Source organism: Sus scrofa, chromosome 13 (assembly GCF_054392235.1).
Source record: "Sus scrofa isolate SSC_HxYL_T2T_F1_AM1 chromosome 13, Sscrofa_HxYL_maternal_Yorkshire_Landrace_v2.0, whole genome shotgun sequence".
In the NCBI taxonomy this organism is placed as follows: domain Eukaryota; kingdom Metazoa; phylum Chordata; class Mammalia; order Artiodactyla; family Suidae; genus Sus; species Sus scrofa.
This window is the reverse complement of record NC_139395.1, coordinates 80,341,021-80,367,384: the sequence shown is the minus strand read 5'-3', so window position 1 is coordinate 80,367,384 and position 26,364 is coordinate 80,341,021. Positions and strand designations below refer to the sequence as shown.

The 26,364-nt window shown below is 43.5% G+C and overlaps 1 protein-coding gene across 50 annotated transcripts in view; it reads left to right on the top strand.

The window, feature by feature from the left end:
- SRGAP3 (SLIT-ROBO Rho GTPase activating protein 3) overlaps positions 1–26,364 on the top strand; it is a 393,430-nt gene that overhangs the window by 159,975 nt on the left and 207,091 nt on the right. Inside the window, exon 1 of one of the 50 annotated variants that reach the window (XM_084989323.1) lies at positions 6,952–6,982. The exons of the other annotated variants lie outside the window; for them this stretch is intronic. The gene's annotated coding sequence lies outside the window, so the exon portion shown is untranslated. Of the gene's footprint in view, positions 1–6,951; positions 6,983–26,364 lie in introns of those variants that run through there. 50 annotated transcript variants of the gene reach the window in all.

The window sequence follows — 26,364 nt, the reverse complement described above, 5'->3', positions numbered from 1 at the left end:
CACAAAGGGAGGTTTCAGCATCACCACTCTGCTGGGATTGGTGATTCAGCTCCATGTTCCCCAGTGACAATAGATTTCTTCTTTTCAAAGCCTGACTCCTACAGAGGCCGGGGTTGGGAAGCAGGGAGGGCCAGCCATTTCCCAGCTAAAGCCTCTGTGTATTGCTAATTATATTATCACAGTTTCTTTAGGGAAAATTCATGCATTTATTTAGGACTTAAAAAATGAAAGGACCCTAGGGAGAGTTAAGATCTGTTTGGTAGCGTGTTTGGGTGTAGAATTTTTTTCCCCCTACGGGGCAGAGGAGAAAAGAATTTCTATTTTGCAGCTGGAAGAGTGCTTTTGTGTGCAGGCCCCTCCCTCTTTCCTCATTTTATCTCCCGATAGGATATTGAGGGAGCTGAGACAGCGAGTGTTCCACACAGAAACAGAGATAAGTTCAGAGCCAAGCCAGTGGGAGAAGAGGCACAGCTAGCTCAGGCCTGGGGGAGGAGAGAAACAGGATGGGCGGGTCCCCACTCACCCCACTGTGGCCAGGCTGGTAGGCCTGGGGGTGTGTCCTGCACCTCACCAACCCCCTGTTCTCTGCTGGGTCATCCCTGGGCCCTTCCTACACTAGCACTAATGCTCTGCCCAGAGTTAGAGGCCAAGTGCTGAGGTTTCCACTCCTGTGTCATTTCAGGCAGCCAGGCAGTTTCACATGGGTCTTTGTCACATGTGATATTCTGACTTGGAGTTTAAATAGTGTCCAAGATGGGTTCCCTGATACTTAATGGCTTCCTTCATTCACTGTTGGGATGGTGGTCTCCGGATGAGGGAAATCACAGATCCCAAGAGTGGGCTGGGGATGGTGGAGGCAAACCCTTTCTAGCCGGTCAATGTACCAATAAGGCCTGCCTCTGCCTTGCCGTGTTTTGGTGGGGGAGGAGATGGAAGGGAGACACCTGCTGAGCAGACAGGAGACTAGACTCCAGCAGGGTGTAAGTCAGTTTGGCACATGCTGGCCTTGTCGCTTCATCTACAGAATGGAAATACTCTTCCAGCCCTGCCTACTCTGCGAGGTTGTCATGAGGACCAAATGAGACCTGAGAATGAAAGCAATCTGCACCTTGGGAAGGGCTATGTGAATGCAGGATGTTGTCTTTGCTTTTCCTATAGCCAGTAGCTTAGTGACTTCATTAGTGTACAAATATTTTTATACCTTTACGATGAACTATACATGGAGGATATAAAGGTGGAAAATACCTTCTGCCCTCATGGTGCTCATGATCCAATGGCAGGAAAGGCATAAAGCAGGTGATTACAACTTGGGGGTAAGAGCTACAGGAAGGGTAAGATTGGGGCTGCAGGAACTAGAAGAATTATATCTCCCGGCTTTGGGCCTGGAGAGGACTGCCTGGAGGAAGTGTCATCTAAACTGGGGTCTGAGGGATGAAAAGCTGTGGTCAGTTCTCAGTATGTGTTTGTCAAATGAATAAGATAATTTAAAATGGTATGAGCTGCAAGAATACTGCCCTCATGTTCATTTATCAATTTATAGATAGGAAACTGACTCAGAGAGGTTAAGTAATTCCCTAAGGGGTCCAGAAAGTATGTGGCTGGGTTAGAACTAGTATCCAGGTTCAATGCCCAAGGTGATTCTCCTGAGCTTGGGAGAGTGGGTGATTGCTCCAGAATAGGGATATGCTGGGAGGGGCATTGGATATGGTGCCCTCTAGTTTAAAAGGGGACAAAAATGAAAAGTCTCAGCTGACGGCTAGAGTTCCCGCTCTGGCACAGCGGGTTAAGGATTGTTGTTGCTGCAGCTGTGGTGTAGGTCACAGCTGTGCCTTGGATTCAATCCCTGGCCCAGGAACTTCCATATGCTGCTGATGTGGCCAAAAAAAAAAAAAAAAAAAAGCCTAGCTGATCTCACAGGGAGCCCTGAAGTTGGAATTGTTGCAAACTGGGCAAGTGGCTGAACTTAAACCTCACAGCAAACTGTCATTGGGGTTGGTTCCCCGCCCCCCCCCGCAAAGGAGCTGTGATCTTTGGAGAGGCCTAGAATGTGTCTGGAGATGGGCTGTGGGCCGCCAGCCTGGGAGCAGCCAGGGAACGGTACCATCGTTCGGCCTGGGGAATGGGTGCAGGAGAAACAATAGAGGTCTAGGGGGGAAGACAAACTCCCAGGCTCACCGGCTCAGTGGGGAATCAGGCCAAATGTCACTTTGGGGGTTCTGAGGGAAAGAAAGAGTGGTTCCAAGGGGCTGGACAGAGCTGGGACAGGAATCTAGGAGGGGGGCTCAAGGGTAGGGCAGGCAGCCCGTTTCTATCTAGAGGTCTGAGCAGGGGGCAGTAAAACCTCTGCTGCAGACTAGAGTTCATGGGTGGGGCCCAGGTCTTTGCCAAAGCAGAAGGCTAGGGTGAGCCAGAGTGGAAGTTTGTCCTTGGGCCTCCCTGGGAGGGTATTCAGCCCCCTGGAACTGGGGTCTCAGAGGTGATTAAAGCTTGGCTTCACAGAAAGCCTGGTGTCTGGGGTAGCTGATATCTTGGGAGGAGACAGGCTTCCAGTGGTCCAGCTGTGGCAACAGGGGAGGCAGAACCTAGAAGATGAAGTGGGAGCTGATACCGCTCTCTCTGCATCAAGGAACAGTCTCCAGAGTCCCCAACCCAAATGTCTCAGGGGTGAACTAATTTGGCCTCCGCTCCTACCATAGCTGTTTCCATGGATACATTTCAAGCTTCAGTCTGGTCATCTTCAAAAGCATCAAAGGCAGCAAACCTCATCCATGCATAATCTTTTGTTATAGTCCACAAATAGCTTTTGTTACGGCCCTTCCCCCATCCCTCCCCCCCATCCTCCAAACCAAAGAAACTGGCTTAATTGTCGCACAATCATCTGGCTAAAGAAGTATTGAACTTTTCTCGGAAGTTTAGTAGACATAATTTTGAATCCCAGTCTCCTCATTTGTATAATGCAAATAACTACACCTAGGGCATAGAGTGTTGCAAAGATTGAATGAGATAAATGTATCTGAAAATGCCTACCAAGTTGCACGGACCATAGTGGATCCTCAGTAAATGTTAGTTTTTTTCTTCTCTCTGTATTGGTCAGTTACATCATTTAGAAATCATACTTCTCCAATTGCACCCACAGCCTTTGTACACTGTCTCCTTGAGTGTCACAGGCACTTGATACTGAATAAGCTCTCCTTGATGTCGGTTTACTCTGCCCCATGACTGCAGCCTCATGGTGTGTCCCTTGACCATTCTCTTTACTGGCCCTCGAGTTTGGAAGAAATCAAGTGGACCAGTGTCCTTCTCTCTCTTAAGGCCTTTGCTGGGAGCATGCAGAGGCACACGGAGGTGGGGGAAGCTCCTTGCCTCCAGAGAGTCTATTCCAGCAGATGGCTCTGCTGAAGCTCTGCTTAGGAGGTTAATGGACACCAGATGTCTCATCAGGCAAGCCTTCATTTTCTCCTGGAACCACTTAATTTGGCTGAACATCTGCCTTGGCTTCCGGGCTTTCCATCACCTGAGCTTCACCACTGGTTCAGCCACCAATGGATGTCAGAGGAGCTCCCTCTCCCCTTTCCTCACTCAGGTTCTTGGGGTCAGTCTGATTTGTGAGAGTTAGAGGTGGTGGTCAAGAGAGGATAAGAGCGAGGCACTGTTGGCTCCTAACACTGTCCTTCATGTCCTGTCTGTTTTTACTGAGCCTTCCTGTTGGGAAACCAAATTTAGGCTAACAAAATGGTGTCTGCCTGATTAGGGAATATATCCAGCTGAACAAACTTTGGCTTGCTGCCAAGGGTGGGTGGAGGGGCAGAGGGTCACATCTTTGGAAGTGACTTAAAGGAGATGCCTGAATGCTCACCCCTCTCCTCTAGGCCTCTGTTGGTGCATTTCCATACCATTGACAGCTGATTACCTCGGAGGGCTGTTGTGACTTGATTTATGCTTGGAAAGTGCAATCGTGTTGTTCATACCACTGGTTTTTATTTTTTATTATAAAAAAAATCATTTATTTTCTTTTTTGGCCATGTTTGTGGCATATGGAAGTTCCCAGGCCAGGGGTGGAATCTGAGCTGCAGCTGCAACCTATGCATCAGCTGAAGCAACACCTGATCTTTAAACCACTGTGCCAGGCTGAGAACTGAACCCACACCACTGCAGAGACAATGCTGTATTCATAACCCACTTCGCCAGTGGGAACTCTGGCACCACTGTTGTTTTTTTTTTTTTGCCATTTTTTTTGGCCACTCCTGTGGCATATGGAATTTCCCAGGCTAGGGGTCAAATCAGAGCTGTAGCCACCGGCCTATACCACAGCCACAGCAACATGGGATCCAAGCCGAGTCTGCAACCTACACCACAGCTCATGGCAACGCCAGATCCTTAACCCACTGAGCAAGTCCAGGGATTGAACCCGCAACCTCATGGTTCCTAGTCGGATTCATTAACCACTGGTCACGATGGGAGCTCCGGCACCACTGGTTTTTAATGATGGTATGTGTTTGAGTGACTGGAGGATTTAGTAAGGTGCAGATTGCTGGACCCCACCAGGGGATTCAGTAGGTGTGTGGTAGAGCCCAGGAATCTGCAGCTGATACAAGCACTCAGGTAATGCTGATGCGAGTAAATTTAGACTACTCAGAGCAAGATCCCCCTGTCTTTTGGGGATCTGGAATTTCTTCTGCTTTCCATCCCAAGGATATACACACATATTCTTTCTTCTTTGCAGGAAAACTGGTCATCCATTAAAAACGAGATCAAAAGTGACTTCAACTGTGAGAACTTTTCTGAACACCCATTTATTGGGTAGAATCTCTTTCCTCCTTTTGCTTCCGTAGCATTTTGCCGGTACTTTGATAGGATGGCACACATCACATTTATCCTGGGCTTTATGTGCTCCTTGAGGGCAGGGAGCTCATCTTTATCTTTCTGTTTAACCTAGAATATAACAGACTAGCATGTCATAGGCACCAATAAATATTTATTTGACTGAACAAAGAATCTTGTCCCACCCCTTTAATAACACACTCTTACTGTATGTAGGGTCTTCATAAAGTATATTCAAATAAGACAGTTTTAGTTTTAACAATATAGCTCATTTATCTTAAAAACGTATTAGTGGTATTTAAAGGACACATACATTTTTTTTTTTTTTATGGTTAATGGCTCTATAGGACGCATAGGACACAATTTCCTATCTTTCTGGCTGTAGCAGTTTTTTTCCCTAAGTACACAAATGATGCCTTGCATGTAACTGTCATGTTGTTAGCTTCCATTTTATTTATTTATTTATTTATTTATTTATTTATTTATTTATTTATTTATTTATTCTTCTTTGGCTGCACCCATGCATATGAAAGCTCACAGGCCAGGGATTAAATCCAAGCTGCAGCTATGACCTATACCACAGCTGTGGCAACACCGGATCCTTAACCTACTGTGCCAGGCTAGGGATTGAATCTGTGCCTCAGCAGCAACCTGAGCTGCTGCAGAGACAATGCCAATTCTTAACCCATTACGCCACAGTGGGAACTCCTTTAGCTTCTACTTTAAATGGTTTGCTTTTAAATGCCATTTTTCTGGTTACTAGTCAACCTACAACCTATATTGCATTTTGTAATTCCTAAGGCCTTTTTGAATGCTACTTTTTCTCTAATGTTTATACTTCGAAGTCTAGAGGTTAGTGTCCTACTTCTGTGTCATATTTCCTCTATTTAACAGCTATCTCAATGGCAGGTTTCCAGTAGGCAGGGACCACACGTTTGCAATTCTTTTTGGACATGGCTTAGTACCTCCACTCATAATGAAATTTGTACAGTGCCGTATAGTTTACATGGCACTTTCCCGTCATCAGTGCTTTGAGTGAGGGAAAACTACTATTTCTTCTCAAGGGGCTCACTAGCTAGTAAAAGACATAGCTAAAATCTGAATGCAGTTCTGCTTCCTCCAACCCTTTTTCAGAAATGAAAAGCACAAAAGCTCATCCTGTGTAATGTCCAACAGGAAGAAAATTGTTAAGTGTTGGATGGCATCTTAGCTTGGGCTGCTGTAACAAAATGCCACAGACTGGGTGACTCAAAAATTAGACATTAATTTCTCACAGTTCTGGAGTGTGGCAAATCCTTGGTGATGGCCCTCTTGACCTGCAGACATCTGTCTTCTTATTCTGCCTTCACATGGCAGAGAGAGAGAGAGAGAGAGTACTGGAGAGAGCTCTGGTCTCTTCCTTCTTCTTATAAGGACACTAATCCCATCATAGGTGCACCACCCTCATCTAAATCTTATTAACTCCCAAAGGCCCTGCCCCCTTAATAACATCACATTGGGGGTTAAAGACACCTATATGATTTTGGAGCAGCTGCACACATTTAGTCCATCACAGATTGTCACAGCCCTTTGATGGAATATTATTCAGCCTTTAGATAAGAGGGTTCTGAAAGTGAGATAGCAACATGTAAAAGTATTTATTGTCATGGCAATGCTATAGAATGAATAAGGAAGGAAACATGGGAAAATGAATACCATTCAGTTGGTGGTTGGTGTGAAATGCCATGACTGGTTTCTTTCTTTTTCTTTTTTTTTTTTCTTTTTTTTTTTAATTTCTGTCATTGTTGCTAGAACATCAGTGTTATTGAGAAACAGAAACACAAAACTGAAGCCCTCCCCATCCCCGCCTTTGCCTTTGCACATTTGCACTTTATTAATGCTTCTGAGGTGCTGATGAAGTGAGAACAACTTGCAGCTCCCAGAGAGCCAGTGTGTGTGCATGAGTCACGGGAGTGTGGTCTGATGCAGATGATTAAGCCCGTGGCAAATGCAGAATTAAGTAACTCTGATAACAGAGCCCTGGAGCATCCTTCTTGGAGATTAAACCTTTCAGGCTTTTAGCAGCTGAGAGGTGCTGGGGATCAGAGATAGCTGGCTTAGCAAGGGAAGGGAGGTGGGGCAGATATCTGTGGGGATGGAAAGGAAAATGCATCACATTCAGGTTAGTGCTCTTTTCTGATATTGTCTGTTGCCTGGAAAAGCATTGGAAAATGTACCGGTTTCTGGGGAGAGGTCAGTGTGTCTGCCTGCTTCTGGTCTTTTGCTTGCTTGCCTTCTTATAGGCTGGCCTATTTCTCCAGCTTGTCTCCAGTTTTCATTCTCTCTGGATGCTTGATCCTGTTTTTCATGTGAATACCCTTCAAAGTTTAAGGGGATTCCTACGCCTTGTTGGTAAGAAGAAGGACCAGGTCTCTCCTCCCTACAGCCCTTTCCTTACACCTGTTCACTCAATAGATAAGGAGTTTGCCCCTTTCTCATGCTGGGCACAATGCTAGGTGCTGGGTGTAGACGGACATGGTCTTTTCCTTCATGTACCTTACAGTTAAACACTGGTTGTTTGAGACTGGATGCATAATTTGTAGGGCCTAGTAGATGAAAATGTGGGACCCTATATTAAAAAATTTTTTTTCTTTTTTCTTGCTTTTTGTCTTTTCTAGGACCGTTCCCAGGCATATGGAGGTTCCCAGGCTAGGGGTCCAATCGGAGCTGTAGCCTCTGCCTACGCCACAGCCATAGCAACGCAGAATCTGAGCCGTGTCTGCGACCTACACCACAGCTCACGGCAACACTGGATCCTTAACCCACTGAGCAAGGCCAGGGATTGAACCCACAACCTTATGGTTCCTAGTCAGATTTGCTAACTACTGAGCCACGATGGGAACTCCTAAAAAAATTATTAAAAAATTATTCCTTGGGAGTTTCCCTTGTGGCTTAGTGAGTTATGAACCTGGCTAGTATCCATGAGGATGCGGGTTCAATCCCTGGCCTTGCTCAGTGGGTTAAGGATCCAGCATTGCTATGACCTGTGGTGTAGCTCTCAGACAAGACTCAGGTCTGGTGTTGTTATGGCTGTGGTGGAGGCTGGCAGCTGCAGCTCCGATTGTACCCCTAGCCTGGGAACTTCCATATTCTGCAGGCTTGGCCCTAAAAAGCAAAAAAAAAAAATAAAAAAAAAATTTATTTCTTCATTGTTACCCCAATCCTCTTATCATTGTGTGTGGGAATTGAGCAACCTCAGAAGAGAAGGTTGCCTTCTTTGACTCATTGGGTCTACAGAGAGACACCTGAACACAGACAAAAGGCAAAATAAATATTAAATAAATATTGGTTGCTTGAGACTTGCAGGTAGGCCACACAGACATACATGGAATGTTCAACTTCTCTGAAAATAGCTGTATGTAATCAATTATGGTGATAAACAGCTGTGTTATTCCAAGTTTTGCCCTGTGGAGCAAATGATTAGGCCGTACTCAGTCTAATTGTTATAGGCCTGAAAGATAGGCTTTATAGAAAGGTCTGTTTTCTGCATGCTAATATGGAGTAGAGAGTTCGCAGTTTTCGTAAAGCAACAGAAACATGATGGACAGTAATAACAGAATTAAGAGTAATTACAATAGATAGTTTCAGTTTCCAAAATGACCTCTAAAATATTAATTTTTATTTATTAATTTATTTTTTGTTTTACCTTTTTATGGTTGCATCCATGGCATATGGAAGTTCCCAGGCTAGGGGTCAAAATGGAGCTGTAACTTCTGGTCTACACCACAGCCACAGCAACAATGGATCTGAGCTGTGTCTGTGACCTACACCACAGCTCATGGCAATGCTGGAACCTTAACCCACTGAGTGAGGCCAGGGATCAAACCTGCATCCTCATGGATACTAGTCAGATTTGTTTCCACTGTGCCACAATGGGAACTCCTAAAATATTAATTTTTAGAGAGAGATAAATATGATGAATTTGGTAATTTGATAAATCAGTTTTAGAAATGTTTTGTACTTTGTTCCCTTTACAGTTGATTTACAATGTTCTGTCAACACTTTTTAATATAGTGTTATATACGACATCTCTTTTGAAAAGCAATAACTAGCAACTCTATCTATCTGTCTGTCTGTGTGTCTATCTATCTATCAGTCAACAGGGATTCTGAAAAATATGTTTTGGGAAACATTGGTGATAGTCTTCTAAACTTTTAAAATGGATGGACACAGGATCTGGGTTTGAGACCCACTCACAACCATGAACAAGTTACATGACCTCTTTCGGACACTGTCTCCCCAACTGTTAAATAATAAAACCCCTATCAACACAATTGTATGGATTAAAGGAGACACTAGGTCTGAGGAAACAATATGTAAACTGTTAAGTTGTCCTGCCAAACATTTAGCGGCTGTAGAAACAATACTGAGATAAGCCAAAATTATTGTCTTTATTTGAGAGTAGTAAACTGAGTCCAGGAGAGGTTAAGGAGGGAGCCTGAAGTTCCAGAGGCACTTAATGGCAAAGGCAGTCAGTTTTCTACTTTGCAGTTCTTATCAAGATGCATTTTAAACCAACTCTGCCTGTACATTTTAGTTTAGAAAACAAATAGACTACCTCTTTGACAGGCATGCCCTGTGGAACAGCTGGAGGTGGACACTGGCATCAAAATGCCAACTTTTCTTTCCTTTATAGCTTTGACATCTGATGTTAGCGGAATGATAAATTCAGAGGTGACAGATTTCAAGAGTATTTGTGTCTTTTCCAGGCCAGCACACCCTGTTATCCATGAGTCCCTTCTCTACTCTGAAAACCATCAATGAGGTTGATTTAAAAGGGAAGGTGACTTTTTCCTGTCATGACAAAGAACCTTATAGGTTCTCTGTTATATATCTTTTGGAGGGAGGATAAAACTTTGGAAAGGTGTGTTCTAAAAAAGAACACATTGTTTTTCTTCCTTCTTTAAAGGAGAAACAGTGCAGAATGAAAGATATAGAAGCAAGAATTACAAGACTTGGTTCTAATCCTGTTTGTGCAACTAACTGGCATGTGATCTTCAGCAGTTCCCTTACCCATTCTGGGTGCAAGTTTTCTGACTTAAAATGAGAGCATTGGAATATTTTGCAAAATTCAGGGGTTTTGAGTTCTGCCTTTGTGAATTTTTGATATCTGTATCACTTTTTTATTATTTCCTGCATATTTTCTTTAAACAAATCCATGCTGTACAAATTATTTAAAAAGGAAACATTACATACTTCTGCAAATGAAAAGTGAGCATTGTTACATATTGAAGGTAACTTTAGAAACAAAAGCAAAGAATGGTTAAGATAGTAAATTTTATGCTAATGTATATTTTACCAAAATTTAAAAAAATTAAATTCAAAGCAAAGACAATATAACTATGAAATAATATTACCCTTATATCACCTGAAACTTTTCATTCACTAGTAGCGATATAGCCTGAAAATGACCTTCTAGTTCCATGTTTTAGCACAAACTAGGATGCCATAATATCCTTGCTGGAGAGCCACACCTCTTGACAGAGGAACAGTTTAACTTTCTTGATCACACTGTAGCCATGGAAACACCTTCTCCTCCAGCTTTGGGTGGCCCCAGGGTCCATGCCTTGTCCCTGTGAGAACTCTGTCCAGCCTGGTAGAGGGATCTTCCATCTGCATGGTAGTTCGTATAACCTGAATTAAACTACTTCTTCCATTTGGAATATCTTCTCACTCTTCTTTTCCAAACCTAAATTCCACCCACTTTTTGAATCCCACCCCCTCCAGACAGCCTCCTGAGAATTCCTCCAAATCTACAGTAGTCTTTTCTACTTTCTCCCTGAATTTTCACACTGTAGCATTTTAGGTTGGATTTCATGTGGAGTCTGAGATGGGGCTAGGGGCTCTGTGATTTCTTTAAGTGGTGTCCTTCAGGAAAAACCTGTATGAGGGGACCAGGATAGGGAAGGAGAAAGAGCAAGTGAGAGAAGTGGCCCCACCTAAAGTCTAGCCTTAGACTGATCTGCTGGGGGCTCTGGAATTATTCATACTACAGAGTTATTCCCTGGATGAGATTGGGGGCCAGTGTTTTACACCCACATGTCATGGCTTTGGGCTATTGGAAATGGGGTAGAGTATCAATCATTGATGTGTTGGAATTATCCCCTATGACCTCAGAGGAGCCCATTGTCAAATTTTTAGGAATTCTGTAATCCACTCTTTTTTTAATTACTCAGTGAATTTTATTGCATTTATAGTTGCACAATGATCATCACCATGCTTAAGATTACATTATAGGAGTTCCGATCTTGGCTCATTGGTAATGAATCTGACTAGTATCCATGAGGATGTGGGTTCGATCCCTGGCTTTGCTCAGTGGGCTAAGGATCTGGCGTTGCTGTGAGCTGCAGTATAGATCACAGACGTGGCTCAGATCCTGTGTAGCTGTGTTTATGGTATAGGCCAGCAACAACAGCTCTGATTTGACCCCTAGCTTGGCAACTTCTATCCCTAAAAAGACAAAAAAAAAAAAAAAGTTACATTATATAAAACTTTAAACTAAATAACCAGTATTAAAAACAATTATAATAAATGTTCAGACCTCATCACTTCCTACTTATTTTGTTAGAATTTTCTTTTATCTATGCTCTTTTGGTTATTTTTGTCTGCTTTATCTTTATAATGGAAATACCATATGATGGAGAGATATTGTGTGTCTCCTTGAAGCTCCATATTCAATGACGTTATGTTGGTGGGTTGAAATCAGCCATGGTGGGAGTGTCTGCATTACAGAAAATGGCAAACACACAAACCAGGGCTTCCCTCTCCCCCACCACTAAAAAAGACTGGTTGTTAAGCATTTGCCAGCATTGATTGTACTGGGTGTAATCTGGGCGAAACAGTTCCCATCATCTGGGCAGGAGCAGGGGCTTGGGAAGGTGTTGGTGATTGTCCAGAAGAGGGGGCAGCTGTGAGCCATTAACAGCTAATACAGTGACAGAGGGTTATTGCATGGCCTGGAAAAGGGATCTGCACAGGACACTAATAGTATCCTCTATACTACAGCAAGTTGTTTGATGTTTCATCCATGACCTGACTTGTGGTGTCCTCTCTTTTGTTTTTATAAGTTTCCATGGAGAGGAAATCAATGGAATCAAAATCTAGAGCCCTGGGTTCTGGTCTTGACTTTACTACTACCTTATTGAATGATCTTGGAAGAGCTACTTCACCTCTCTGTTTCCTCATCCATGACAGGAGGGATCAGATGATCTCTCAGGAGGTTTCCAGCTCTGCACAGCTGCAAACTGTGTGATCCTCTTATCCATCTGGCCTGAACTGGGAGCCTTACAGGAACTACATCTCACTGTAGTACTTATAGGACCTGCCACTCAAAGGTTTCCTCTCTAATCCCCAGGCTTAGAGAGCCAACAGTAAAAGTAGATAACATTTATTGAGCACTTAATATATAGGAGGCATTTTAGAACTTAGCTCATTGAATCCATGTATTAACCCTTTGAGGTAGGGTGTGTTAGTTGAGAAAGTCACTAGTAAATAGTCAATTTGGGATTTCAGGCTCAGTCTACTTGATTCTGGAGCCTGTGCTTTCACCCATTTCCCATATTCCCTTTTTGGGAATGTATGTATGTGAAGCTCTTGCCACATCATAGTCCCCATTTGGGACCCAAAGATTGGATGATTCCACTCCTCTTCACTTGTCCTCTGCCTTTCTCACTCTGGGCCTTCTTCTGGGTAGAATGGGCTGTAACTCAGGCCTTTGTAGCTGTTGAATAAGCAAATGAAGGAGGAAGGCCAGGAGGCCAGAAGCCAGCTGTGCACTCAACCGTGTGTCTGGGATGCACAGTGCTGGGTGGAGGAGCAAAACAGGCTGGCTTCGAGCATGACCCAGTGATGCATCCCCAGGGCACTACAGGCTCTGTGCTGCTGTTGGAGCTACTATTGGAACTGCTGGGCTGGCAGAGCACAGCCAGGGATGTGGGGTTCACCCTTGGCTTGTGACAGCTTGGATCACCTGCACCCAGAAGGCTGATGCCTGGTCCTGGGGCCAAGCATGGAGGGACCGCAAGTCACACTGACTCCTTGTCACCTGGAAACGTATAAAGTTCAGCTTAGCCCCATGCAAGGGGAGACTGTCTGTTCAGACCAAAGAGCCTTTCTTTCTTCCTGTTCCTCTCAGCCCCACATTCTCACGCCATGTAACAGGGATCTGAGTCTAACCTCCCTGGTGTCTGGCCCAGGATCCCATCTTGGTATTTGAAATCTTCTCACATGTCCCTTGTTTCGTGAGACCTCTGCCACCCAAGCTGTGAGTGTCCTCTGCTTGGCTTATTTCACAGCAGGCACTAATGCCTTTCTTGTGACTCTGCCAGCAGAGAAATCGAGGTCAGGGAGATCTGCCAAGTATACCTTTTGGTGGTTTTTAAGGAGATGCAATCTGTAAGTGATCATGGAAGGCAAAGGGCTGAATGGATAGCGTGAGGGAGAGAAAAAAGAATGGACAAAGCAGTCCGTTTGCCCAAGATGGTAGAAATGAATATAGTGAGAAAAGCCACGTTGGCAGTCAGGACACCCCCAAACTTTTCCCTGCAGGATCCACCACTTCAGTGACTGATACTACCACTTGTCTAGTTGCCTAGGCCAGAAACCTGGGAGTCAGCCTTGACTTTTCTCCCTCCCCCTGGAGTCTAGTTGTGGCATCCATTTCCTGAATCTCTCTTGCTTTCAGTCCTTCCCTGTGGCCACTAACCACTACCAAGGGCTCGCCAACTCTTGCCTGGACGGGCTTAGCAGTATCCTCCCTGGTTTTGGTCTTCCTTCTTCCAGCCTTTTCCCTTCCTACCATCCATTGCAACCCGTAGTCTGAAGTGTCTTCAAGAAATGTTCATTTGATCTTGTCATGCCAGCCCCAAGTTGGAACCCTTCAGTTCTATAATGACTGCATAATGAGGTTCAAACTCACTAGCCTGCAAGGCAGAGCTCTTTTTGCTCTGCTCCTGCTTGACTCTCTATAGTGGGGGGGTCTCCAAGACCATCATGAGGTTAGATGATTTGGAGTTCCCATCATGGCTCAGTGGTAATGAACTTGTCTGGTAACCATGAGGACTTGGGTTTGATCCCTGACCTTGCTCAGTGGGTTAAGGATCCAGTGTTGCTATGAGCTGTGGTGTAGGTCACAGATATGGCTTGGATCTTGCGTTGCTGTGGCTATAGCTCCAATTCAACCCCTTGCCTGGGAACTTCCATATGCTGTGGGTGCAGCCCTAAAAAGCAAAAAAAAAAAAAAAAAAAAAAAAAAAAGCAAAAGAAAAGTATCTTCTCTAACCACAATGGTATGAAAGTAGAAATCAACCACAGGAAAAGGAAGGACAAACAACTAACTACATGGAGACTAAACAACATGCTACTAAAAAAACCAATGGGTCAATGAGGAAATCAAGAAGGAAATTAAAAAATACCCTGAGACAAATGATAATGAAGACACAACCACTCAAAATCTATGGGATGCTGCAAAAGCAGTGCTCAGAGGGAAGTTCATAGCAATACAGGCCTTCCTCAAAAAAGAAGAAAAATCTCAAATTGACAACTTAACCACCACCTAAATGAATGAGAAAAAGAAAACAAACAAAATCTAAAGTCTGCAGAAGGAAGGAAATCATAAAGATCAGAGAGGAAATCAATAAAATAGAAATTCAAAAAACAATAGAAAAAAATCAATAAATCCAAGAGTTGGTTCATTGAAAAGGTAAACAAAATTGACAAACCTCTGGCCACACTCACCAAGAAGAGGAGAAAAAACCCAAATAAACAAAATAAAAAATTAAAAAGGAGAAGTCACAATGGATATTGCAGAAATACAAAAATCCGTAAGAGAATACTATGAACAATTGTATGCCAACAGATTTGATAACCTAGAAGAAATGAACAACTTTGTAGAGACTTACAGCCTGCCAAAACTGAATCAAGAAGAAATAGATCAGCTGAACAGACCAAGCACTAGAAATTAAATTGAATATGTAATAAAAGCACTCCCTACAAAAAAAAAAGTCCAGGTCCAGATGGCTTCACAGGCAAATTCTACCAAACATACAAAGAGTAAAGTATACCCATCCTCCTTAAATTTTCCAAAAGGTTGAAGAAGAAGGAACATTTCCAAAGACATTCTAAGATGCCACCTTCACCCTAATTCCAAAACCAGACAAAGATACCACCAAAAAAGAAATCTTTAGGCCAATATCTTTGATGACTATAGACATAAAACTTCTCAAGAAAATTTTAGCCAACCAAATCCAACAACATATTAAAAAGATCACACACCACGACCAAGTGGGATTCATCCCAGGTTCCCATGGATGGTTCAACATACACAAATCAGTCAAGGTCATATCCCACATTAATAAAAGAAAAGTCAAAAACCACATGATCATCTCAATAGATGCAGAAAAAGCATTTTACAAAGTCTAATATCCGTTCATGATCAAAACTTAAAAGTAGGTAGGGAGGAAACATACCTTAACATAATAAAAGCCATTTAAGACAAACCCACAGCAAATATAATACTCAATGGAGAAAAGCTGAAAGCCTTCCCACTAAAATCTGGAACAAGACAAGGATGCCCACTCTCACCTCTGTTACTCAATGTAGTATTGGAAGTCCTAGCCACAGCAATCAGATAAACAAAAGAAATAAAAGGTATCCAAATTAGAAGAGAAGAGGTAAAATTGTCACTGAATGAAGATGACATGATACTATATATAGAAAATCCTAAGGACTCAACCCAAAAACTACCCATACTGATCAACAAATTCAGCAAAGCTGCAGAATACAAGATGAACATTCAGAAATCAGTTGCATTTCTATACACTAACAATGAAATATTAGAAAAGGCATACAAAAATATAATACCTTTTAAAATTGCACCCCCAAAATCAAATACCTGGGAATACATCTGAGCAAGAAGTTGAAAGACTTATGTGCTGAGAACTATAAAACATTAATCAAGGAAATTAAAGAGGATTCAAAGAAATGGAAGGACACTCCATGCTCCTGGATTGAAAGAATTAATATTGTAAAAATGGCCATACTACCCAAAGCAAACTACAGATTCAATGCAATCCCTATAAAATTACTCATAACATTTTTCAGAGAATTAGAACAAACACTCCAAAAATTTATATGAAACCACAAAAGACCCGGAATTGCCAAAGCAATCCTGAGGAACAAAAACCAAGCAGGAGGCAGAACTCTCCCAGACTTCAGGCAATATTACAAAGCCACAGTCATCAAGACAGTGTGGTACTGGTACCAAAACAGACATACAGACCAATGCAACAGATTAGAGAACCTGAAAAAAACCCAGACACCTATAGTCAATTAATCTTCAACAAAGGAGGCAAGAATATAAATAAAAAGACAGTGTTTTCAGTAAGTGGTGCTGGGAAGCCTGGATAGCTGCATGCAAATCAGTGAAACTGGAACACACTCTCCCACCATGCACAAAAATATACTCAAAATTGCTTGAAGACTTAAATGTAAGACAAGAAACCATCAAACTCCTAGAAGAGAACATAGGCAAAACATTCTCCGACATCACCCTTACAAATGTTTTCTTAGGTCAATCTCCCAAAGCAACAGAAATAAAAGCAAAAATAAACCAGTGGGACCTAATCAAATTGACAGGCTTTTGCATAGCAAAGGAAACCATAAAAAAAAAGACACCATACGGAATGGGAGAAAATAGTTTCAAATTATTCAACCGACAAGGGCTTAATCTCTAAAATATACAAACAACTTATATAATTCAACAGCGAAAAAGCCAACAACCCAATGGAAAAATGGGCAAAAGACCTGAATAGACATTTCTCCAAAGAAGATACACAGATGGCCAACAAGTACATGAAAAAATGCTCAACATTCCTGATTATTAGAGAAATGCAAATCAAAACTACTATGTGGTACCACCTCACACCAATCAGAATGGCCACAGTTAATAAGTCCACAAATGACAAATGCTGGAGAGGGTGTGGAGAAAAGGGAACCATTCTTCACTGTTGGTGGAACTGTAAATTGGTACAACCACTATGGAAAACAGTATGGAGGTACCTTAGAAAACTATACATAGAACTGCCATATGACCCAGCAGTCCCACTCTTGGGGATATATCTGGACAAACCTTTCCTTGAAAAAGACACATGCAACCGCATGTTCCGTGCAGCACTATTTATAGCAGCCAAGACATGGAAACAACCTAGATGTCCATCGACATATGATTGGATTAAGAAGATGTGGTATATAGACACAATGGAATACTACTCAGCCATAAAAAAGAACAAAATAATGCCATTTGCAGCAACATGGATGGAACTAGAGACTCTCATACTGAGTGAAGTATGTCAGAAAGAGAAAGACAAATACCATATGAAATCACTTATATCTGGAATCTAATATATGGCACAAATGAACCTTTCCACAGAAAAGAAAATCATGGACATGGAGAACAGACTTGTGGTTGCCAAGGGGGAGGGGGAGGGAGTGGGGTGGATTGGGAGTTGGGGTTAATAGATGCAGACTATTGCCTTTGGAATGAATAAGCAATGAGATCCTGTTGTATAGCACTGGGAACTATGTCTAGTCACTTATGATGGAGCATGATAATGTGAGAAAAAAGAATGTATACATGTATGTGTGACTGGGTCACCTTGCTGTGCAGTGGAGAATTGACAGAACACTGTAAATCACCTATAATGGAAAAGATAAAAATCATTATAAAATTAAAAAAGGAAAGAAAACCAGCAGGCTTGATATCCAAAAAAAAAAAAAAAAAAAAAAAAAAAAAAAAAAAAAAAAGACCACCCAATGTTAGATGATTTGCTAGAAGGACTCCCAGAACTCAGAGGAGCTGTTATACTCATGGGTTATGGTTTATTACAGCAAAAAGCTACAGATTAAAATCAGCAAAGGAAAAGGTGTGTTGTGAAGAACCCAGGGGACACCAGGCATAAGCCTCAGTTGTCCTCTCCCAGTCCTGGGACAGTGCTTCATTCTCCAGCAATGATGTGTGACAATACATGTGAGGTATTTCCAAACCAGGGATGCTTACCAGAGTCTTGATATCTAGAGTTTTTATTGGGGGGTCAGTCATGTAGGCAGGAATCACCCATGTGACTAAGGCCTAGGAAATAAACCCAGGCCTTTACCATAAATCACATTGTTAGCCTAAACTAGCTGGTGTGGCCCATAGCCGCAAGAATACAAAGACGCTATCAGGCTTAATATTCCAAGAACTCAGAGGTTTTCTCCTAGGAACTGGCCAAGAATCAGTCCTTTCCTTGGAATATGCAGGGTTGGAACACCCTTTATTATTAACCTTTTATTGCACATCCTCCAAGCTCATGCCCACAACTCTCTTTCATGCACTTGGCACTCCATTTTATCATTTAGCCTACACACTCATGTCTTTGTGCCTTTGCACACACTGTTCCTTCTCCCTGGAATTCCCTTCCACCTCTCCTACCCTAGTCTACCTGCTCGCACTCATCCTCAAGTCTCTAGAAAAACATCCCCTCCTGTGAGAAGCCTTTCCTGATGCCACCAGGCAGGCTAAGCTTCTCCTTTCCTGTGCACCCAAAGCATTGTAAACAGATCATGCAGTGTCTGTTTCCCACAAAATAGGGAACTCTATAAGTTCTTTCAGGGTGAAAAACACAGTCCCCTAAAAATAATGTTTATTTTATGTTTTTTCCAGTGATAAAAGTAATACTTAATCATGTTAGAAAAATTGTGGCACTCTTTTGCTTCTTAGCTTTTTCTCTCCAATATTTTCCATAGTGACTATAGTACCTGGACCAGCTTCTGCCTCCAGGTTGCTGCCTGATGTTGCCTCAATCTCTGTAAGGCTGTGAAGGAGGGTGGTTCATAGCTGTGATCTCTCCCCTTCTCCTTTCCTTCATCCAGAAACACATGGAATGGAATGGGCTGGGAGCTGAGGACATAGAGTTGTGGAAGACACAGCCCTTGTGCTGAGGAGCTCAGTGTGGTCAGGAAGCCAGGCCCTGCACAGCTCACTGTGGTATGATAAAGTAGCTGGCAAGACGGAGGAGGAGTGAGGTTTTTTTGGCAGGAAGCAGAGATAGGGTAGGGATGGAGCAAGGGAAAACTACCCAAAGAACTTGACATTTGGGCTAGGCCTTGAAGGAGCTGAGGATTTTGCTCAGCAAGGGGAGGAAAGAGGTTTCCAGGCCAAGGTCATGGAACAAAGGGGTGACTGGCCGTGCATGGCCTGGGCTAGCTAAGCTCAAGGCTGAGAGGCCCCTCTTTCCCCAGAGGCCCGAGCCCTCAGATGTGACCCACCACTTGACTTTCCTTTGATCCCAGGCAGGGGTTATTCTCGAGGGGCTGCCCTTGCTGAGCTGCTGGCCCTGAGTTCTGATTTGGTCATGGCGTTTTTGTAGTTTTTTATGTCATTTGGCTGTGGATATGTGTGAAATCATAATTCAGGCTTAAAATAACTGGCTGATTAAAATCTAGTGAAACAAAAAAAATGGGGGAAATGTGCACTGAAACAGATGTCGAGCAACCCCAGGTAGCTTAACTGCTTGCCAGCTTTAAACTTATAAATATATCTATGGGCACCTCTTTCTGTTCTGAAACAGCAAGCCCTGGAGATCAGAGCCAGCCAGTGCTATTCCATGCACCACATTTTTCAGTTTAAGGAGTTTTTTGAGCAAAATGAGACCTTTTGGGGCCAACCTGACATGCTTGAGATCATGGTGAGACCTATATGTTCATGCCAGGAGCTCAGTGTCCTACCTGGGTCCTACTGACTCACCCGTTCTCATCTCTGTCTCCTCACTCATTCACTGCTGCTCCCTGCCACTGCAACCAGGACTTTGCACTCCTTATTCTGCAGCCTTTAGGTGCTTTGAAAAGATCATTAGGGCTTCCTGGGATATTTTTCTCAATGTTAGTTGACTTTGTATTTGTTGGTGAAATTACAAGACTCTTCCATGCATTATGTGAGGATATGTCTAAATCTACTTTTGTTCTTTTCTGATTTTTTCCTTCCCTCTGTGTTTAAATCTGTTCTTTGCCACTTACTGGTCCTGGGATCTTGGGCAGTAACTCACCTCTTTTTTGCCTCAATTTCATCTGTAAAGTGGGGGTGACCATAGCACCTTTCTTGCTGTTCTGGCAGGATTGAATAGGATTGTATGTGAAAAGCACTTAGAACAGTGGTTGGCACAGAGTAAGTGCTAATGAGTAATTATGTGTATTATGATTATCTGTAGCTCCAAATTATTCTCTCAGGTCCACCTCCTGTCTTAAGCCTGGAATACTGGGAAAGATGCAGGGAAACCTGTGTTTGAGTCCTGCTTCTTCCACCAACTTATTCTGTGACATCAGGTAAATCAGCTCTTCCTCTTGGGACTTAATTTGGTTATAGTCCAATGATGAGTGTGGATTAGATCAGGAATGACAGATACATGAAGGGAATATAACTTCTGGATTTTCCTACTCATTTCCTACTAGCCTCATATATGATCTCAGAATCTTCTGAATACAGCTCTCCAGGCAGCCTTTGTGAATGTATTAGATAGCATCTGATTTGAAATCTGTTTTCTGTCCCTGGATTAGATGATGTTTTGGCTCTGACAATCCATAATCTTAAATAAAGGGGTGTGTGGAGCCCAGTTTTCAGGCCCTACAGATAGTCCATTCTCTTCCCATATAACTGCCTATTAAGTACGATAGTAGGTAAAAACTGACTTTCTAAGGGGACTTGTTGTATCCCATTTAGCTGGGGATAAACAGGGGCTTGCCTTATTTGTTGTAACGTTTCCTAAACCTCAGTTTTCTCTGCATGATTTAAGACAATCCTGGTGAAAATCAAGAGTACACTTTATTTCCATCTTTGAATTTTATTTTTAAGTCAACTTCATAAGTATTTGCATCTGTATGTCCTCTTTTAAGCAAATGTGGACAGGGCTTGGCCTCTGCCCTCGTGGAGTTTATTACTTTATAGGGGAGGTAGGATTGAGGCACACAGAACAGTGAAAAAAGTGTGAAGTTATATACAACCAGTTGCTAAATTAAGTACTAAAATATGAATTATAGATCAGAGATAGGAAAATACAGCATGGCAGACATAAGTAATTAGTCACTACAGGCTTTCTTATAGTAAGCCCAGATGCTGCCTAGTAATCCTTCTGTGGAGCTCCAGGCAGCCACTACAATAGGTCAGAGTTGGCACGTGTAGTAAAATCTATATGACATACTGTGTTAGTTAAAATGTGTAAAGCTAGCTGCTGTAATAGATAAATATCAGTGGTTTGGCACAATAAAATTTATTTCAGGTGTTCCCATCTTGGCACAGTGGTTAATGAATCTGACTAGGAACCATGAGGTTGCGGGTTCGATCCTGGCCTTGCTCAGTGGGTTGAGGATCCGGTGTTGCCATGAACTGTGGTGTAGTTTGCACATGCAGCTCAGATCCCGAGTTGCTGTGGCTCTGGCATAGGCCAGTGGCTACAGCTCTGATTCGACCCCTAGCCTGGGAACCTCCATATATCATGGGAGTGGCCCCAGAAAAGGCAAAAAGACAAAAAAAAAAAAAAAATTTCAAACTCATTTTGAATTGGCTGGGAAGTCTGTTCCACACAGTCATTCAGGGGCCCAGGCTTCTTCCATCTTGTGACTTGGCCCCTCCTCAAAGCCTATGGAATCCTTTCTTTCCAGCCATAGATGTGGAAAGAGAGAGTGAGGATCATGCCTGAGAATTCTTTATGGTTTAGGCCTGGAAAGGTAAAGCTGTGTGTCTGGGAAAGAGGGAAGAAATGTAGATATTGGTGGGCACTAGCAATTTCTGCCACATACCCTGAAATCACAGGAACTTCCAAAAATGTAGAGTTGTCAGAGAAAGCTTTAAGAAGGCCTCTGAAAGCTGTATAAGCTGTGACTTTTTCAAAGGGTAGGCAGAGGGAGGACATTTCAGATAGGGGCAAAAATAGGAGTAAAGGTTGGGGATAGGAACTTTAGGCTAAAAGAGAAAGAGGCAATACTGGCTGGACTAAGGTTTTGCAGGAGGAAACCCTGCATGGATGGGATTAAGTGATGGTGGGTCCTTGACTGTGATGATATTTCCTCTCTAAATGGCAGAAATTTGAACAAGTGTTTAGTCACCACCAGAAGCTAGGAAAAAGGCAAAGGCCTAGTAACAATCACCAGTCTGATTTTGCTTCTGTTTTTTCCTTCTGACCATCCTTCAATGAACCCATGGCCTCCTTAGAAATACTACCCTTTCTCAAGTCTCCTCAAAACCCATTCTTTAATGGTGTAAAGAGAATTCCTAATGAGAAGAGAGTGAGTGAATCGGAGAGCTGGGAGCACTAGTTCTTAGCCCAACTTTGCATCTTTCCCTATTTGCAGTTATTATCATGCACTAATTATTCACAGAGAGCCTTGCCCTTTGTGGGTTTGCATTAATTTAGATTGCTTTTGAAAAGCAATCAAGGAGGGAATTAAGTGATCATACATCAAAGGGAAAAAAAGACGTGGCACCCAGGAGACAGGATATGATTTGCTGTAACTGGCCATGTCAGGTGCCGTGAGCTTTTCTCTAAGCCCGGGAGATAGTGGCAGGTGCACCTCGGCTCTCCTAGGACCTTTGTGGTCCTGTTTGGCACCCTTTTGATCAGTATCCCATAGGATCAGAATGTAGAGGAGGCCTGAGTGGTTGATGATCACTGGACTGAGACAAGACTCCTTCCCTCTCTGAGCCTCACTTTCCTCATCTATAAAATGAAAAGCCGGATTAGGTGACCTTTCAGGTCCCTCCCTCTAGGTCTACAGCCCTCTGCCAAAGTATTTCTGAAGATTTATAGTTGTGTAACATTACAAATGGGCACGCTGTTTACCTACTTCTAATCCATAAGCATTTCCTTGCCCAGTCTTCCCATGGGCATTACTAGGAAAAGGAAAGTGAACTAGTATTTCTCTCTCTCTCTCTCTTCAGTTATCCAGTGTTGTTGCTCTAGGCTATGGATTTCTCAGCTGTTTTTTTTTTTTTTTTTTTTATTGGGGGGGGTGGTCTTTGAAAACCTGCATTTGTAAAATGTGATACACATACAGACATGTGCTTGTTTGATAAGTAGACAGCTCTACCCTTGCTTTTATGACCATTTTCTTGTATCCTCTTTCCCCTCCCTCCTCCGTCTTCTAATGTGGGTTGGACTCTGGGACAAGAGTCCCACATCTCTTGCTTCCAGAGGCCTCCAGCAAGGGGAGTTTGCTAATCACCCTTATGGTTAATGCGAGGGTCTGCAAGTGTTCTGAGGGCGTCACTGATTGTAGAAGCCACATCTCACACAGGCTTGGATGAGATCCCCAGGGAGCGGACATCTAGTGAAATGAGACACAGGCCGAGGCCCTGACTGAAGAGGTCGGCAGAGGAAAAGGAGCCGGGAGGAAAAGAATTAGGAGGAACAGAGCATATGCTGTCAGAAGGAGTAGCCAAGAGAAAGCAGCAGAAGAGCCTAGATTCACATAAGCCAAGGGGGTTGGGAGTCAGGGAAATGGGGGGTGGTACTGAGTTCTGGTGAGGATGAGTGGGACCAGAGCTGAGACAGGCCACTGGATTTGTGATTAGGGGTTTGGGGAAGATGGTGCTTCTTTGAAGAGGTAAACAGAAGATGATATGTGGAGAGATAATGGATGCAAAGCGCTTAGCGTGGAGTTTGTGTGCTGGTGTGGTTTTCCCCTTAATTACCTCACATCTCCGTTCAATTACTGTGCGACAATGATTAAATCCTCCCCGGCCCCTTCCTCACTTAATCCACTGGAGACACATTGCCTTTTAGAGAGATTGCCATTACAGCTCTTTTTGTTGATGGGAAGGTAAGATATAGGGAGAATTTAGTACCCACTGGCTGTAGAAAGCTCTAATGAACTTGGCTCTGGGGCTGCCCTCATGACAAGCTGCTCCCCTGTAGAAGAGCAGATGCCCCAATATTTATTCAAGAGCAGCTTATTGATTGGACTGACTCAAACTGAGTAGATTTCAATAACTGGAAATAAACATCTACTTTGGGCTACCTAAGGACAGGGTACATGTTTAGCTGAGGTTCTCCAAACGACAGGTTCCTTATCTGTAAGATGGGGTATGTGATACTTAGCTTTGCAGAGTTACATGAGGATTAAATGAGATTTTCTCTCTCACCTACTTAGTGTCATCTGTGGCATGTCATTGGCATTTGGTAAAAAGTGGTATTGATGATACTACATGCAAGCATGTATTGAGTGTCCCAGGTGCTGTTATAGAATGAATAATACAAAACTCCTGTCCTGAAGGGGCTGGCCATGCAGCAATAAAGAGCGATTCATAATACTCAGGAAATAATCACAAGGAAGTGTGGTAAACATTGTAATAAAGGGTCACTCAGAGTTCTGTGAGAGCACAGAGAAGAGGATCCTCTCTTGGAGAAACAGAAAAGGCTTCCCTAGAGGAGGGGTCTCTCATGTAGGGGTCTCTCATGTTAGACTAAGCTGAACACAAAAGAGCGGAGAAGAGTTATTCCTGGCAGAGGAGTCTGCAAGTCCACAGGTAGCGAGGTTGGAGACGGCTTGGTGCTCTCAGAGGAAGCATCCACCGGTGTAGTGTGGCACGAGTGAAATGGGCTTGGTGACTATCTCTAGCAGCCCTGGGATTTGAGGGGTGATGGGGTTGGAGAGTGCAGAACTGTCTGGTTTGGTTGGAAAGTGGAGCACTCCCAGCATTGAACCCTGTGTGCTGGCCTACTCCCTGCTCCTCCATTTAATCCTTCCAGGAGTCTTTTAGGAGGGAGATCAAGCATGTCATTTGGGGCTCATTATGGTTTGTTTCTAAGCCTTTTTTCACTCTTTTCTAAATGGGTGCCAGTGGCATACCCTCTCCTCCTGCAGTCAGCCCAAGTCACAGGTGGCTCCTTCTTCCACTGACCATCTCTGTCTGGCCATACCAGCCACTATCTCTGTCTTGTCTTGGAACACAGGGTAGCTAATGAGAGGGGCTGGAATCTGCCCAAGACTAGGCACACAGGGGGCTAGAGAGGCACATCTGGTAGAAAAGTGTGGCACAGTGTTTGGGGACACCCAGCACATCAGTGGGAGGTTGGATTCTAGGCAGTTAAGAGGGTTTGCAGTGTTTCTGAAACCACAAATGTCCCATGGATGGAATGCTGTGGAGGGGAGTCTGGGCCTGGGGCCTTTGGGGATCTAGGACAGAGCCGCCTAGAGGAAGACCTCTGTCTTAGAGGGGAAAGATGTCAGAGCAAGATACACCAGGCAGGTGACTAGAATAGCACCTACACCAGGGTTTGGGAACAAGGTGGGGTTCTGGCCATGTGCTGGGGTTCATACTGCATGGAGCGGGGTAGGGGTGGGGGGTAAGGGGTGGTGGGCAGAGCTGATTCATAAAATCTGTCTGGGAGGGATTGCTCTGGAGCTGGGGTAGCAGCTCTTGGGAGGAGAGGTACAAGCTAAAAAGCCAGTCTGGACTGGATAACTCCCTCTTCTATCTTTTCTGTAAAGCAACTAACTAGCTCTTTATTATTTGTTTGACTCTCAGTCTCCAAATGCCTTTTACATTGTATCCAAGGCCTCATTGAACTTTCTAGGGGCTCTGCCTAACTCCCACCTTGACTACCAATGCCTCCAGGGCAGGATCTGTGCCTACATTTCTAATAGTAATAAGAACATTACCAACAGTGTCCATCTCTCCAATTCTTCTAAGAGCTGGGAAATTTACATGTATGACTGATTCAATCCTCATGTTAAGACCTTGAAGCAAGCTTATTCCCCCCTTTGACAGATGAAGAAACCGAGGTTCAAAGAACTTAGAAATCCAGTGTTGAAGGTCACACAACTAGTAACTGTTGCAGTTAAGAGTCAAATGACGTCTAAAGTCTGTACTTTTAATCCCTGTGCTATGCTGTGAAATAAAATCATTCTAATTTATTGAAACCAGTCTTTGTTAAAGGCCATGACTCTGCAGTGCATTACCACACTCCTTCCTCACCTCAGCCTCCAGCATCACCTTGCTGAATAATCTCTGTTCGTGGAATTCCCTTATGGTGCAAAGGAGTTAAGGATCTGGCATTTTCACTGTAGCAGTCTGGGTCACTGCTGTGGCATGAGTTAGATCCCCGGCCCAGGAAATTCCACATGCTGTGAGTACAGCCAAAAAAATCCACCTCTGTTCATGAATTACTTGATTGGTTGAATGGGGGCGGGGAGGTGAAGATTGAGATTGAGGGGGTGTGCAACCTGGGATGCCTGGATTAGTGTCCTTTCCTTCCTCAAGCCCCTTGGAGATGGAGCCTTGGGAGTGGATGGAAATGGCAGAGGTTGTTTTTCGAAGAGCCTCCAAAAGCGCTCTGCTGAGCAACATAGAGCCTTTCAGAACAGCTCCTGAGGAGGAGAGGGGCTCCAAGGGGTAGGGACCTTGCAAGCTGAGAATAGAGCAGTAGGGCCTGAGTTGCTACTGCCTACTGCCTCTGCCTCCACCAAAAAGTTGGG